Source organism: Dasypus novemcinctus, chromosome 25, assembly GCF_030445035.2.
Source record: "Dasypus novemcinctus isolate mDasNov1 chromosome 25, mDasNov1.1.hap2, whole genome shotgun sequence".
In the NCBI taxonomy this organism is placed as follows: Eukaryota; Metazoa; Chordata; class Mammalia; order Cingulata; family Dasypodidae; genus Dasypus; species Dasypus novemcinctus.
In genome coordinates this window covers 41651952-41666946 of record NC_080697.1, presented here as the reverse complement: position 1 = coordinate 41666946, position 14995 = coordinate 41651952, and the positions used below count along the sequence as shown (strand labels likewise).

The 14995-nt window shown below is 41.9% G+C and overlaps 1 protein-coding gene and 1 pseudogene across 2 annotated transcripts in view; one reads left to right on the top strand and one right to left on the bottom strand.

Moving 5' to 3' along the window:
• Positions 1-61: 61 nt before the first annotated feature.
• LOC111761258 (U6 spliceosomal RNA) lies at positions 62-155 on the bottom strand (annotated as a pseudogene).
• A 7803-nt stretch (positions 156-7958) lies between these two features.
• Positions 7959-14995, top strand: part of COLEC11 (collectin subfamily member 11) — a 53234-nt gene continuing 46197 nt past the window's right edge. The window contains exon 1 of one of the 2 annotated variants that reach the window (XM_004480934.4): positions 7959-8118. The gene's annotated coding sequence lies outside the window, so the exon portion shown is untranslated. The remainder of the gene's footprint in view (positions 8119-14995) is intronic. The other variant, XM_004480935.4, reaches the window with a different exon arrangement.

Here is a 14995-nt window from a genome sequence, read left to right as displayed (position 1 = left end):
TATTTATAGTTTTTTATTAGAGAAGTTTTGGTTTACAAAACAATCATGCATTAAATATAAGAAAAATATGGAATGCTTCACGAATTTTTGTGATTCTTGTGCAGAGGCCATGCTAACCTCATTTCACATTTTGTATATGTGTTGCCGAAGCAAGCATGGATACGTTGTCTTTTAGTCACAAGAAACATTTCCTAAAAGATCCCAATGAAGAAAAAGTTATGAAGAAAACTGTTCAGAGGTTGGTATTTTTAACTTCATTTCAATTTTATCTATATTGAATTGATTCCCTACTATGAAAAATGAAAAAAATTAACATTTTTAATGTTTCATCCTACCATTGAGAGGAAACTTATAAATGTACATTTATGTTATTATTATTACTATATACATTTATACTTTGCTCTGACTATAATGCTGGGCCCAGGTTGGTGACGCTGCCCCTGTGGAACATTGCTGATTGCCATGGGAGCGCCAAAGGACACTGGAGGGCCTGTCAGGGGCGATCTAATGCTCAGCAGTGAAGACCCAATCACTTTTTAAAAACTTGTTAATTTTTAATAAAGCATACAACTCATCCAGAGTATACAATCAACGGTATTTGGTATGACCACATAGTTGTACATTTATCACTTCAGTCATTATTAGAGCATTTTCATTATTTCAATAATTATAATAAAAAACAGACAAGAAAATTCCCCACCTCTCAGTCTCTCTATGCTGCTCTGCTGTACATAGCTGCTGTTTCCGAGCCAATCACTTTTGCTCACAATGCCTGTGGCTGTACACAACCATGAAGACAAGAAGTGCAGTCCTGATTCCTGTCACAGTTTCCCAAACATAGAAAGCTGGAAATATTTGGTAACAGAATGAATGACAAACATAATGGTGATCTGCTTTTCCCACCTAAAAGCTTAAGGAATTATTTACCCTTGAAGTTCAGTAACAATGAGGATATAACCTGACATCAAGTGTTCTGTATCCATTTTTCCTGGAACAAGATATATCCTTTTAAAGAGCAGATTCAACTCTTCATTCTTTTCAGGGAAGTTTCCTTTTATTACATTTTTTTAACATTTTTGCTGTGATTTTCTCAAAACCTTCTTCTTTGTAAATACTTAAGATTTCAACCATGTCTACTCTAATGCCTACCACTTATAAGTATTTCTTAGATAAATCTCAAATGGTGCTCTTTGGGGCCCTCTTTTTAAGAAATGGCTGCAGTATGGACCCCTGGAGCCTATCCTTCTGTATTAATCAGCCAAAGGGGTTGCTGGTGCAAAATACCAGAAATTGGTTGGTTTTTATAAAGCGTATTTATTTGAGGTAGGAGCTTACAGATACTGGGCCATAAAGCATAAATTACTTCCCTCACCAAAGTCTGTTTTCACGTGTTGGAGCAAGATGGCTGCCAATGTCTGTGAGGATTCAGGCTTCCTAGGTTCCTACCTTCCAAGGTCTTGCTTCTCTCTGGGTTCAGGGTTCCTCTCTTCCCAGGGCTTGCTTCTTCCTGGGCTCAGGGTTCCTCTCTTCCTGGGGCTTGCTTCTCTTTCCTCTGTGAGCTTACTTCCCTGGGCTCCACCTGAAGTCTTCAGCATCAAAGCCCAACTCTGTCCTTTGCCATGCCTTTTATTTGTGAGTCCCCACCCACCAAGGGGTGGGGACTCAGGCCCTAATGATGTGACCCATTCAAAGCCCTAATCATAATCATGCCCAGGTACAGACCAGATTACAAACATAATCCAATATCTATTTTTGGAATTCGTAACTGTATCAAACTGCTACACCTATCAGAGAGAGAAGCCTAAATGCATTCAGTCACTTGACTTCCTCTAGCAGCTGTTTCTACTCCCCACCAGTCTGAAGAAGGAAAATAAAGCATAGCTCCTCTGTCACTTTTCTCCAAATCTGGGGTGGGGGTGTATTAAAGAACTCTCAGGATTTAGTTGTGGGAGTAGGGTTAAAAGGCATACCATGTCAGAATGTTTGGCTTCTTCCTTTGGCTTTTGAAGTTTACCGCTTTAGGATTTGTCTTGTACAGCTGCTACTGGTGAAGCTGGCTGATTTTTGCTATTTTCTAATTCATTCCACTAGGTTTTGGGGGGAGAAAAGTTTTATAGTTCTGTAAGGAAAGGGTTAAGTTTAGCTTTCACATGAAGGTGAAGGTAAAGGTGGCTCTGTAGTTTAAGGGGGGAGGGAAAGGAGCTCTAGAGGCTTTGGCGCCAAAGTTTGAAAGTGGCGCCAAGTGAAGAGTGTGCCAAATTTGAAAGTGGCACCAACTCCGAAATGAAGGGGATTGGGAGTTGTAATTGGGGAGAGGGAGAGGAGCTCTAACTTAAGTGGGAAAACAAGTGCCAAGTTTGAAATTGGCGCCAACTACCAAGCCATTGGAGTATAGGGAATGAGAGCGGCAACGTAGAGCGGGAACCCACATAAGTGAATTAGACCCCTTGGATAGGCTGTAACCTCTGAAGTACCCAATCAGTGGGGAGCAGGGAAGGGACCTGTGTGTTAGGCTTAGGATATAAATGTTGTTGTTTCTTGTTTGGGGCACCGTTCATTTTATCTAGTTGACGCACCCATTCTTGCAAGATCATTAATAAAAGTCTTTTCTCCTCCACAATCTTGTGAGCTTTTGTTCTCTTACAAGTGCAGTTTTCTTCCTAACAGTTCAGTTTCACTTCACCACCTTTACTGGGAAATTCTTACCTTCTACTTTTACTCCCTCAAGACATTCCAAGCATCATTTCACCTCAAAAGTTTCCCTTGAACCTCTGCAGGAAGGAGCCTGATCCATTCGACAAGTACTTACCTGAGTATCTAGCTACCCTCTTCCAGTCACTGAAGTTCATTAGTGAGCACAAGTCAAAGTTCCTGCCTTGGGCTGAGTGCCTATGGGGGAGAGAGACGGGAAACAAGTCAGTAGGTGCACAGGTGCTGTCTTATGGCCATAACTGCCAGCAGCACAAGGGAACAAGTGTGATGACAGGGCCTGGAGGCCACATGAGGAGGTTCGAGGTGAAGGAGCCGGCTCTGTGTCGACGGGGGTGCAGGCATTTGGTGTGGGGTTGGGATGGAGGCTCAGAGGCTGGACAGCTGCCTCCCCACAGCCCTGCCTCTGCCCCGCTGCCTGGCCCAGGCTACCTGCCCCTTCAGCCCTGAGGCGCAGTCCTCCTGGAGCATCGAGTCCACCAGCTGAGGCAGACGCGCCTCCTCTGAGCCCACCAGCAAGATGGTGGCTGTGTTCTCAGTCACACGCTGAGTCCTTTGGCCCATTTAAAAAAAAGATTTATTTTATTTTTTTGTGTGATCTATTTATCTTAAAAAAAAAAGACAATAGAAAAAAAAGATTTTATTTCTCCCAACCCTTTCACTGTTTGCAAATGTTGTCTCTTTGTCTTCCTAGTTTCTTTAAGAGGCACCAGGAACTGAACCCAGGACCTCCTGGGAGAGAGGCACTTAATTGCTTGAGCCACCTCCATTCCCTGCTCTGTTGTGTCTTTCATTATGTTTTTCTTCTTGTGTCTCTTGTTGTATCAGCTTGCCCTGCCTGGGTGTTGCTCCAGCTTGCTGTTTTCTTTAGGAGGCACCAGAAAGGAACCTGGGACCTCCCATGTGGTAGGTGGGAGGCCAGTTGCTTGAGCCACATTTTAAAAATTGGGATGCTTGTCTTCTTGCTGTTGAGCAGTAGTTCTTTATATTTTCTGGAAAGTCAACCCTATTAGATATTTGGTTTCCCAGTATTTTTTCCCATTCAGTAGGTTCTCTTTCACTTTCTTGATGATGTCCTTTGATGCACAAAATTTAAAATTTTTTTTTCTTTTGAGGTACTGGGCCAGCGATTAAATCCAGGACCTCGGATGCAGGAAGCCAGCCCTCAACCACTGAGCCACATAGGCTCCCCTGAGTTTTTTTTTTTTTTTTTTTTTGTTTCTTTGCTTGTTTTTCTTTTTTAGGAGGCACTAGGACCTTCCATATGGAAAGCAGGTGCTCAATTGCTTGAGCCACATCAGCTCCCCAAAGTTTTAAATTTTGATGAATCCCATTTCTCTGTTTTTTTCTTTTGTTGCTCATGCTTTTGGTGTAAAGTCTAGGAAACCATTTCCTAACATAGGTCCTGAAGATTTCCCTTATGTTTTCTTGTAGATTTTAGTTTTAGCTTTTATATTTAGGTCTTTGATCCATTCTGAGTTTATTTTTGTATATGATGTGACGTATGTGTCCTCTTTGATTGTTTTGCATGTGAATATCTTGTTATCCCAGATCCATTTGTTGAAGAGACCATTCTTTCCCTACTGAGTGGACTTGGCAGCCTTGTCAAAAATCAGTTGGCCATAGATGTGACGGCTCATTTCTGCATTCTCAGTTTGATTCCATGGGTCTATACTTCTGTTCTTGTGCCAGTGCCATGCTGTTTTGATTACTTTGTAGCTTTAAAGTAAGTTTCAAATTGGGAAACCTGATTCCTCCAACTTTGTTCTTTTTCAAGATGAATTTGACTATTCAGGGTCTCTTACCCTTCCATATGAGTTTGATGATTGGCTTTTCTATTTCTGCAAAAAAGGCTGCTGGAAATTTGGTTGGGATTGTGTTGAATCTGTAATTTATTTTGAGTAGAATTGACAGCGTGACAATATTTAGTCTTCCAATTCTTTCAAGTCCTTTACACCCTTGGTTAAATTTATTTGGTTCTTTTGGTTGCTGTTGTAATGCAATATTTTTCTTGTTTTCCTTTTCAGTTTGTCCATAACTAGTGTATAGAAACACTATTGATTTTCGTGTGTTTAGCTTGTACACTGTCACTGTGCTGCATTTGTTTATTAGCTCTAGTAGCTTTGTTGTAGATTGCTTTGGGATTTTCTGTATATAGGATCATGTCATCTTCAAATAAGGAAAGTTTTACTTCTTCCTTTTATTTCTTTTTCTTGCATAATTTTTCTGGCTAGAACTTCCAGGATAATGTTGAACAACAGATGTGACAGTGGGCATCCTTATCTGGCTCCTGACCTTAGGGGGAAGGTTTCACACTTGCTTCATTAAGTATTATGTTAGCTGTGGGTTTTTAATATATGCCCTTTATCATAATGAGAAGTTTCCTTACAGTCTTAGTTTTCTGTTGTGTGCAGTTTTTCTTCCCTCCTTTCCTCCCTCCCTTCCTCCCTCCCTCCTCCCCTCCCTTCCTTCCTTCCCCCCTCTTGGCTCCCTCATCTGTTTTGCTTATCATTTTTTTGTTGCTCAGTGCTCATTGCCTGTTTGATTGTTGTTTTTTTCTCTAGGAGGCACTGGGAACCAAACCTGAGACCTCCCATGTGGGAGGTGGATGCTGAACTACTTGAGCCACGTCTGCTCCCTGCTCATTTTTTGTTTTTGCTTATTGTCTGCTTGTTGTTTTGCTTGTTGTTTTTGCTTCATGTCTGCTTGTTGTCTTCTTTGTTTTTTTTCTTTATAAAAAGTAATTTATTACATATTTACAATCCCTAAACAGCATATATAGTTTAGTTTTGTTTGCCTCTTCCTTTTTTGTTGTGTAAAATATACATTCACTTAAAATTTTAACTATATTTTTTGCTTTTCTTTTTTTCCCTCAAATTGATTTTATTTATACATATTAGTAAATCATACAGTTCATCCAAAGTGTACAATCAGTGGTATTTGGTATGATCACATGTTGTGCATTCATCACTTCAATCATTAGTAGTGCATTTTCATTATTTCAGTACTACTACTACTACTAAACAAAAGCAGACACACAAGAAACTTCTTCACCCTTCAATCTCTGTTTCCCCTGCTCTACATAGCACTGTTTCTGGCTATCCTTGCACAATTATTTATTTATTTGTTAAGCAGTTTTATTGAGATATATTCACATACCGTACAATCTATCTAAAGTGTATAATCAATGGCTTTTAGTATAATCACAATGTTGTGCATTCATCATCCCCCAGAATTTTAGAATTATTTCATTACTCCAAAGAGAAAAACTCTATATCCCTTGGCATGCCTTTCCTAGCCCTACATAACCACTAATCAAATTTCATCTCCATAAATTGATTTATACTTACATTTTATATAAATGGAATCGTACAGTGTTACACAATATATTTGGTTCATAGTAACTCAGTCATACATTATTTGTCCTTTTGGTTATCTTCTTTAGGAGACACTGGGAACTGAACCCAGTCCTCCCATTTTGGAGGCGGGAGCGTAATTGCTTGAGCCACATTTGCTCCCATTGGGCAGTTTTTTTTTTTTAAAGATTTATTCATTCATTTTTATTTATTTGTCTCCCCTTCCCCCCTCCCCAGTTGTCTGCTCTCTGTGTCCATTCACTGTGTGTCCTTCTGTGTCCGCTTCTATCCTTATCAGCGGCACCGGGAATCTGTGTTTCTTTTGGTTGCATCATCTTGTTGTGTCAGTTCTCTGTGTGGGCAGCACCATTCCTGGGCAGGCTGCACTTTCTTTTGCGCTGGGCGGCTCTCCTTACGGGGCGCACTCCTTGCGCGTGGGGCTCCCCTACGCGGGGACAACCCTGCGTGGCGCAGCACTCCTTGCACGCATCAGTACTGCGCATGGGCCAGCTCCACACGGGTCAAGGAGGCCCGGGATTTGAACTGTGGACCTCCCATGTGGTAGACGGATGCCCTAACCACTGGGCCAAGTCCGCTTCCCCCACTGGGCAGTTTTAATACTAATACTTTTTAATGAGTTTTGTGGTGTGTGTGGAATTTGTTAGTTTTAAAATTTTGTAATTTTTTATAATTTATCTTTTCAGCCTAAATATTCATCTTTTTTTTTTTTTAACCACATCAGCTCTACTAAGTTGCTTTTTTTTGGTTTTTTTTTTTGTTTTAGGAGGCACTGGGAACCAAACCTGGGATCTCCCATGTGGGAAGCAGGCTCTCAACTGTGAGAACTACATTTGCTACCTAAATATTCACCTTTGTATTTAAATTTTTTGTGATACATTCTTTCATTTATTTATTTTTAAAGATTTATTTATTTTATTTCTCCCCACTCCTCCCCACTCCTCCCCACTCCTCCCCACTCCTCCCCCACCCCAGTTGTCTGTTCTCTGTCTATTTGCTGCGTGTTCTTCGTCTGCTTCTGTTGTCAGCAGCACGGGAATCTGTGTTTCTTTTTGTTGCGTCGTCTTGCTGTGTCAGCTCTCCGTGTGTGCGGCGCCATTCCTGGGCAGGCTGCACTTTCTTTCGCGCTGGGCGGCTCTCCTTATGGGGCACACTCCTTGCACGTGGGGCTCCCCTACGCGGGGACACCCCTTCGTGGCGCGGCACTCCTTGCACGCATCAGCACTGCGCATGGGCCAGCTCCACACGGGTCAAGGAGGCCCGGGGTTTGAACTGCAGACTCCCCATGTGGTAGACAGATGCCCTAACCACTGGGCCAAGTCTGCTCCCTGTGATGCATTCTTAAAGAAGGCCCTCCCAAATTGTATAAACTCTAGGCTACACAAAACCTGGATCCACCTGAGCCCACCACACAGATCTATTATTGTGTATATTGTATTTAAATAAAACTTTGATGGAGTAAATTTTGGGTTTCTGATGGTTGAGGTCTAGGCAAATGGTACTAAAGTAGTGAATGATTTTTGAAGCGAAACCCCAAAGGAAAAAAAAAACAGGAGGAAATATGTCAACTCTATTTATTTCTGTCTGAAGTCATATCAAGTGATTGTCATCACTCGTCTTTATACTTTTTTCTGAATTTCCACAATACTCATGTTTATTTCTTCAAAAGAAAAGAGACATAGGAAAAAGAGAAAGGATTTGAGTGTTTGGGTTAGAGATTTAAAAGGGGCATTTCCAGAAGTGCCCCACACATGTCCAGGCACGGAACATCACGGCCGTTTTTCCACTTTCCCACACTCTCTCTTTACTAGAGTCCAGCAGGACAGCTGCTGTATTTCAAACAGGAAACTCTTTGCAGATAACACTGTACGGGTGCAGCCTGACTTGCTGCGGGTCTGACGGCCCAAGGCGGTGACTCTCTGCCTGTGTTGGCTGCAGGCGAGCCTCTGTAAATAGCAGGCATGAGCGCTCCGGGCTCAGTGTCCTCTCAGACCCGCCGCGGGCAGGACGCCCCCTTCGCCTAGTGCCGCCTCAGGTAGGAAACACTCGCCCGGTGGCTTTCCAGCCCCAGAGCGCAGGGCTGTGGGTTTAGATAGTTAAGACACTGAGATGCTTAGGCAACAAGCTCTGAAGGCAAGATTCCAAGCAGGGTTTTAGGGAGGAATTGGGATAAAAGGGAGAGCAAGGAAAATTTGTTCTTGGATTCAGGCCAAAGATTTAAGCTGTCAAATAAATCAGTTACCAGAATTTCAAGACTTTTGATTATTTTAAAAACCGTAATGGTGCGTACTTCCTGGAACCAATTGAGATGGATTCAGGTTTATCAGCGTTATTAGATGACTAACATAAAATTCAAATAACCTGAGACCCAGAGAAGGGAAGCTTCTTATCAATAACAAGTAATTCATTGCTGTAGAGCCCAATCAATTATTTCTAAGTATCCTGTGCAGGGTTTCAAGTTTGACCTGTTGACTGTCTAATGATGAGGCAACAAGGACAAAAACCAGTAATCTTGTGCTCAGTGACCAGTAGGTATGTTTTGGGATGTTGCAATGGAAAGATGGGCTTGCGGGGGTCCCTTTCGAGAGAGGGTTGCATTGATGTCACACAGGGTCATCTTTTATAGGTGTGGTGGTGGAGGGGTGTGTCAATCTTGTTACCGAAAATTGGATACGACAAAGTTTCATAGGATAGCCACCTCTTGCCTCGATACCTTGCAGTTAGGAACTGGCTGTCTTGTTGGAATTGGAGTTATAAAATGGTTCTAGATTTAAAAGATAAAATTTTAAAGCCTTCAAATGTATATGACCATGAATTTCGGATTTGGTAGAGGAAACATTTTGCCTGATGGTACACAAAGCAATGTCCAAACTTTCACAGCTATTAGGTTTTATTTACATTTTTGAAAAATCTATATGCAAAATAAAAGAACAAATTGATGATTTGTTTAAAGGTTAGGAAAGATAATAAGGAAAAGGTTTTTCTTACCCTGTGGTAAAGAGAGAAGCAAAATGTGTGCTATTGTGGTAGAAATCTCTTCCATGCTGTGGCCACTGGGGAAGGGATATGATCATTTTTTTTTGTTAGGAAACAAAACAGTAGGAAAAGGGGGAGATGCCAGTAAGATACAGGCAAACTAACCTTTCTGTGGAAGTGGTTCTTGGTAGCATATTTACAGTGCCTCTCAAATGCTGGGCCTGGCTGTAGATATTTAATGAAAACGTAGAATTTTTATTTGACAAATTAAGCCATTAAAAGCGTCCATTTTATTTTGTAACATTTTTACTGAGCATTCCACATTTAATCGCCTTTCCCTTGTTTGTAAAATGGACCTCCTTCATTGAAGGGATGGCCTCAGCCGCCTCAGCCCTGGCTGGGAGATAAGGATGTTGTTTTTAAAGAGATACCAGGGGTAGCTTTGGCTTCTCCGTTTATAAAATGAAATCCCTCTTCTGAGAAGGCAGCCAGAAAGCAAGAAATGTGGGGAAAAGGGCTCCTTCAGGAGTGTGGGTGCCTCCACCCTGCTTCTACCTTCTGTGGTTTCTGCTGGCATGACCCATCGACTCCTGGAGCCCTGTCCACGATACCCGGAGCTCCTCGGTGGCAGGGACCGTTCCTTCATTCTCTCTCCTCAGGGGCTGGGCGACGTGTGGATAGGTGGATCAATCAATGAATGAATGAGAGATGCTAACTTCAGTTAATTCTGGGTTTCTACCTCTTCTGACTTTACGCTTTTCTTGGAAGATTGCAGCTCATCTTTCTTGAAATCGGTCTTGAGTTCTCTATAGAGTGACAGTAATAAAAGTTTTGCTGAACAACAAAACAGTGTCTCCTGACAATAATTTTTAACTACAGAAGAAAAATCTAAACCTTGTTTATATTCAGCAAATGCCAAGAAGTCAGGATAGGCCTGACTACAAGAGTAGGTGGAATAAGTGCTTGTAATTATTTTTAATGGCTACATACCAGAAAGAATCAAAATATCTATTGCCAAAGGAGTGGCTAAGTACATAATGGTTAAGAACATGATGGAACAATTGAGTGTGGCCACATACTTTGTGGTGCCTGTTTTTAAAAAATTATTAGGGGGGAGTGAGTGTAGCTCAGTGGTTGAGTGCCTGCTTCCCATGTGCAAGGTCCTGGGTTCAATCTCTGGTATCTCAAAAAAAATTATTAGGAATTTCAAAACAGTGACAACAGAGCAATAAACCAAGCACGAGGCACTTCTGTATATGGACCCTGCGTAACTGTACAGATCGTAGGGCCAAGACACAGGCCACGGGAATATTGTATGAACATTAAAAATTATAAAAACTCTAGGAACAGAAAAACCATATGAGAACAGCATCGAATTGTTTTGATTACAGTCATGAACTCTTGTTTGTTCATTAGTTTATTCATGGTTCATTCATTGATTCATTCACTTACTCTTGTTCACTCATTCAGTTTAGCACCTGCAAAACTCTAGGTCCTCGAGTACTCCAGAACTCTTTACCAGTTACAAAACACTGTCTGTACTCGGACTTACTTCAAATACAAATTAGGCCCGCTTGGACCCAAACTTGAAGGGAACAAGGAAACCCGAAAGGAGTGAAGCTGATCTTATGGGGCCCTGGATTGTAAGTGAATTTGGGCTTCCCTTTTACATTTTCTTTATTGTTTTAAGGTTTGTGTGAACACAAGCGAGCACATTGAGTGGTCAGGTGCAACAGTAATGGGAAGAAGTAGGTTTGGAGTCAGAAACACCCAGCTCCAACATCTATCTCTGATATTTAGGACTGATATTCTACCTCTCCATGCTTCATTTTCTTTATCTTTAAAATGAGGAATCATAATATTTCACAAGGATGTTTTGAGTATTAGGTAGGATCTGTGTGTCCATATTTGGTACACAATAAATACAGGCTCCTTTTCTCTCCACCAAAAAAAAAAAAAAAAGGAATAAAATAAATGCCTACTACCCTAGTGATTTAAGGAGCAGGATCAGTCCTTATTTAAATGCATAGAAAGTTGAAAATTGGGTAGAATTAAGAAAGAAATCAATAGCAATAAGATGTAGGCTACAATCCTGTTTTCCCCATTTACTATATTGTATAATGTTGGACAAATTATTGTATTCTTTTATCTTTGGCTTCCTCACCTGTAAAATGGGAATGATGGCGCTGATCCCTGTGGGATATTATATGGGAGTTGTTCTTTTCTCTACTCCAGTGTCACTCGTCTTGTTCCTCATTCCTCTGCAAGGTCAGCTCGATACATAAAGAAGTGACATCCTCATTTGGTGTGTAATGATCAACACTAAAAGATCACAGAATGGGAACAAATTTTGTGCCCATTTGATAGGAGAATTGACTAAAGCATGGGCACGTTACAGGGGAGCATAGAACATTTTTACTTTAGAAACTGGCTTCCAGCTCTTTCATTTGTTTAGCAGCTCATTCTTGGCTGCGGGGCTCAGTGCTTTAGTTCAGGGCTGCCTTACAACATGTAATAATAGTACTATCAGTAGCTGCTCTTGAGTGAGCACCTACTATGTGTCAGGCACTATGCAAAGAGCTTCATGTGTATTATTGCAGTTATTCCTCCAAATGAGGCTACGAGGTTGTAATCTCCATTTTAAGATGAGGAAACAGGCTTACAAGACGCTGGTAAGTGGTAGAGCCAGATTCACAGCTTTCCTGTAAACATTATGCTGTCCAGATAGCAGCCTCGGGCAGTAGTTTCCTAAGTGCTACAACCACGACTTCCTCAGAGGCAGTTTGGTGAGAATTGGATGCCCTCCTTCCCACTGTTATTGAGGATGAGCTCAGTGCCATCAGCTAGGTCCTCCTTGCCCTCTGACTTCTCTTTTTGTCCCAACAGATATTAGTGACTGATGTCTCTACCTTAATGTAATTTGATAATGAATAAACCATAGCTATGTGCAGTGGCGTGGCTAATTCTTGGCACAGAGTGTTGAGTGAAAAAAGTAAGCCACAGCAGACATAGGATATGATACACTATTTTACAAAGCTCAAAAACAAACAAAATTAGATAATAAATATTTAAAGATAATATATACATAGATACTAATACTATTTAAAAAGCAGCAAGAGAATGATACATTCAAAACTCAGGGTAGTGGTTTCTCTGGGGAGAGGCAGGGAACTCGGGAAGGCATGGAGTGCCCAGGAACTGCAGTATTGGCTGTATTTTATTTCTGAAGCTGGGTGGGCTCACAAATGATGGTTTTATGGTGAAGGGTCAGTTTTCATTGGAAGTTATACATATGCTTTTGTATGTATCAAATATTACTAATTAAGAACTAGAGGAGAATCTAAGGAAACACTTAACAAAATATTACTAATTGTTAAAGCTGGGCAATAATTACAAAGAGGTGCTTTGTATTAGTTTTGAAAGTATTTGAAAGTTTCCAAAATTAAAAAGTTAAAAAAATAATAAAGTTCATCAGGAGAACGTTTGGGCATCTGGTTCAAAGCGCTAGGATGGAGAGCAGATGTAGCTCAAGTGGTTGAGCGCCTGCTTCCCTTGTACGAAGTCCTGGGTTCAATCTCAGGAACCTCCTGGGAAAAAAAAGGGAAAGTGTGCTGGGAGTTCAGTGGCGAGTCCCAGCAGCTCCGGGGTGCTCACAGGGGGCCGCCTTCTCCACAGCTGGGATCACAGCACTGTCTGGCCTCCTCTCCATTCCTTGGCGTCAACTCTTAAATCTCAGCTCCTCTCTCCCCTTTTTCCTTCCCATTTGCTCTCACTCCTGATTGAGCCTTAGAACAGTTTACACTCTACTTAGGTTTAATTTTTTTTTTTTTCTCTTCCCAAAAGCAGAAACTCAGTGGGTGCCACTCTTTGTTTTCCCAGTGTCCTTCTCTTCCTGCTTCCTTCCCTCGAAGCCCTTATCCACGTATGAAGGTGTCTGGTTTCCGGATTTGTCGCAGCTTTTGAACATTTGAATAAAGTGTGGGGAATGAGCGGGCATTTTATTAATTAATCTCTAGTCCCCATGAATTTTTAACATTTCCAACTATTCTCCACATTTCACGGAGAGAAAAACCCTCATCATGTCATGAAAAGCATCAGGTGGAAACTGTGTGTCCCGGGAGAATGAATGGCACGAGCCCAGGCGTGGGCAGGAAACTCCTCAGTGCGTGGACCGAGCGTTTACATGAGGAGATTCTGACACGGACACTTTGAAGACAGTAGACTTGGTTTTCATTTCATTACTTTGAGCTTTAAGAAATCTTTTCCCTGCTAAGCCATTTCAGGATATGTGGGGTGAAAGTACCTTGTCCTTTCTCTCGTTTTTTTTTTACCTTGTACATCTCTTGGTTTTTTACAAAGTTATGATAAGTTCAATTCTCTTCAAATTCACATTCCTAACCAGTGAAATTCTTAAACCCTAATGTTTAAATATTTTGCTTCGCTCACCCTCTTTCTCCCTCTCGTTTCCTGCTTCCCCTCATTAACCATTTCCTTTATTTAAAGTGGATGTCAAATATTTAATGTTCATAACTAATACCATTAAAAGTAATCCTCACGTAATCTCTTCTTTCATTACCACTGGCAGGGCATTTTCCTCAGAACTGGAAGAAGAATTTCAAATGACAGCCCTTCCTCCTGCAGAGACCAAATGTGTCGTGTTTTTCAGTCTGTGATGGTCAGGTGGCAGTATGGCCAGGAGATTTCCTTGGCAGGTCCATGTATTTCTGAGAGGACCCTTGGAAATGAGTATAACAGGCATTTCAGGTTCTAAAGATGTCCGTTAACCACAAGGTCTGGAGATGGGGCCCTGTTTAGACAGGGGTCATAAGATCTATTCCAACTTTTATCCCTCTATCTTTTGTATGGAATTAACAAGTGATGGAGCTAAGTAGGCTCTTGATTTGGCAGTCCCCATGCCTCAGATCATCTTTCTCTTAACAGCTAATGTGACCTTCATTTTGGGACTGAGAGGGCTGCCAAGCCTGACTTTTTTTTTTTTTTCCAGGAGGTGCTGGGGCTTGAACCCACTTAGGCCTAACTGCCTGCTTGGCAGTTCCGCTTAGGTGTCTAAAAGGCATTTCAGGCTCATAATGCCAAAAATCAAACTCTTGATTCCACCCACAAATCTGTTCCTCACCTCTGCATGTTTTCTCTTTCTCGATAATTGGCTACACCACTCATCTAATCACTCAAGTCAAAACCTTGGAGCCATCTTTAGCTCTTCTTTCATTCCTCACATCTAGCCCATCAGCAAAAGCTGTCAGCTCTACTTCCAAAATTTATGCCACACGTGACCTCTTTATGTTACCTCGCCTCTGCCACGCTAGTCTAAGATATTTTACCCCTCCCACTGTAGTCCAAGCCATCATCCTTTCTCACCAGGTTTATTGAAATTTACCTTCTATTTGGTCTCCTTGCTTCCATTCTTATTCCCCTATATTCTTTGGTCTCCAAAGAGCCAGGGCAGTCCTTTTTTTTTTTTAAAGATTTATTTATTTTTTATTTCTCTCCCCTTCCCCCCCAACCCACCTGTTGTCTGCTCTCTGTGTCCATTTGCTGCGTGTTCTTCTTTATCCTCTTCTGTTGTTGTCAGCGGCACGGGAATTCTTCTTGCTGCGTCCTCTTGCTGTGTCAGCTCTCCGTGTGTGTGGAGCCATTCCTGGGCGGGCTGCACTTTCTTTCATGCTGGGCGGCTCTCCTTACGGGGCGCACTCCTTGCGCATGGGGCTCCCCTACACGGGGACACCCCTGCGTGGCAGGGCACTCCTTGCGCACATCAGCACTGCGCATGGGCCAGCTCCACACGGGTCAAGGAGGCCCGGGGTTTGAACCGTGGACCTCCCATGTGGTAGATGGACGCCCTAACCACTGGGCCAAGTCTGCTTCCCAGGGCAATCCTTTTGTAATGTTGTCTACGCTGACCAAAACCCTGCATT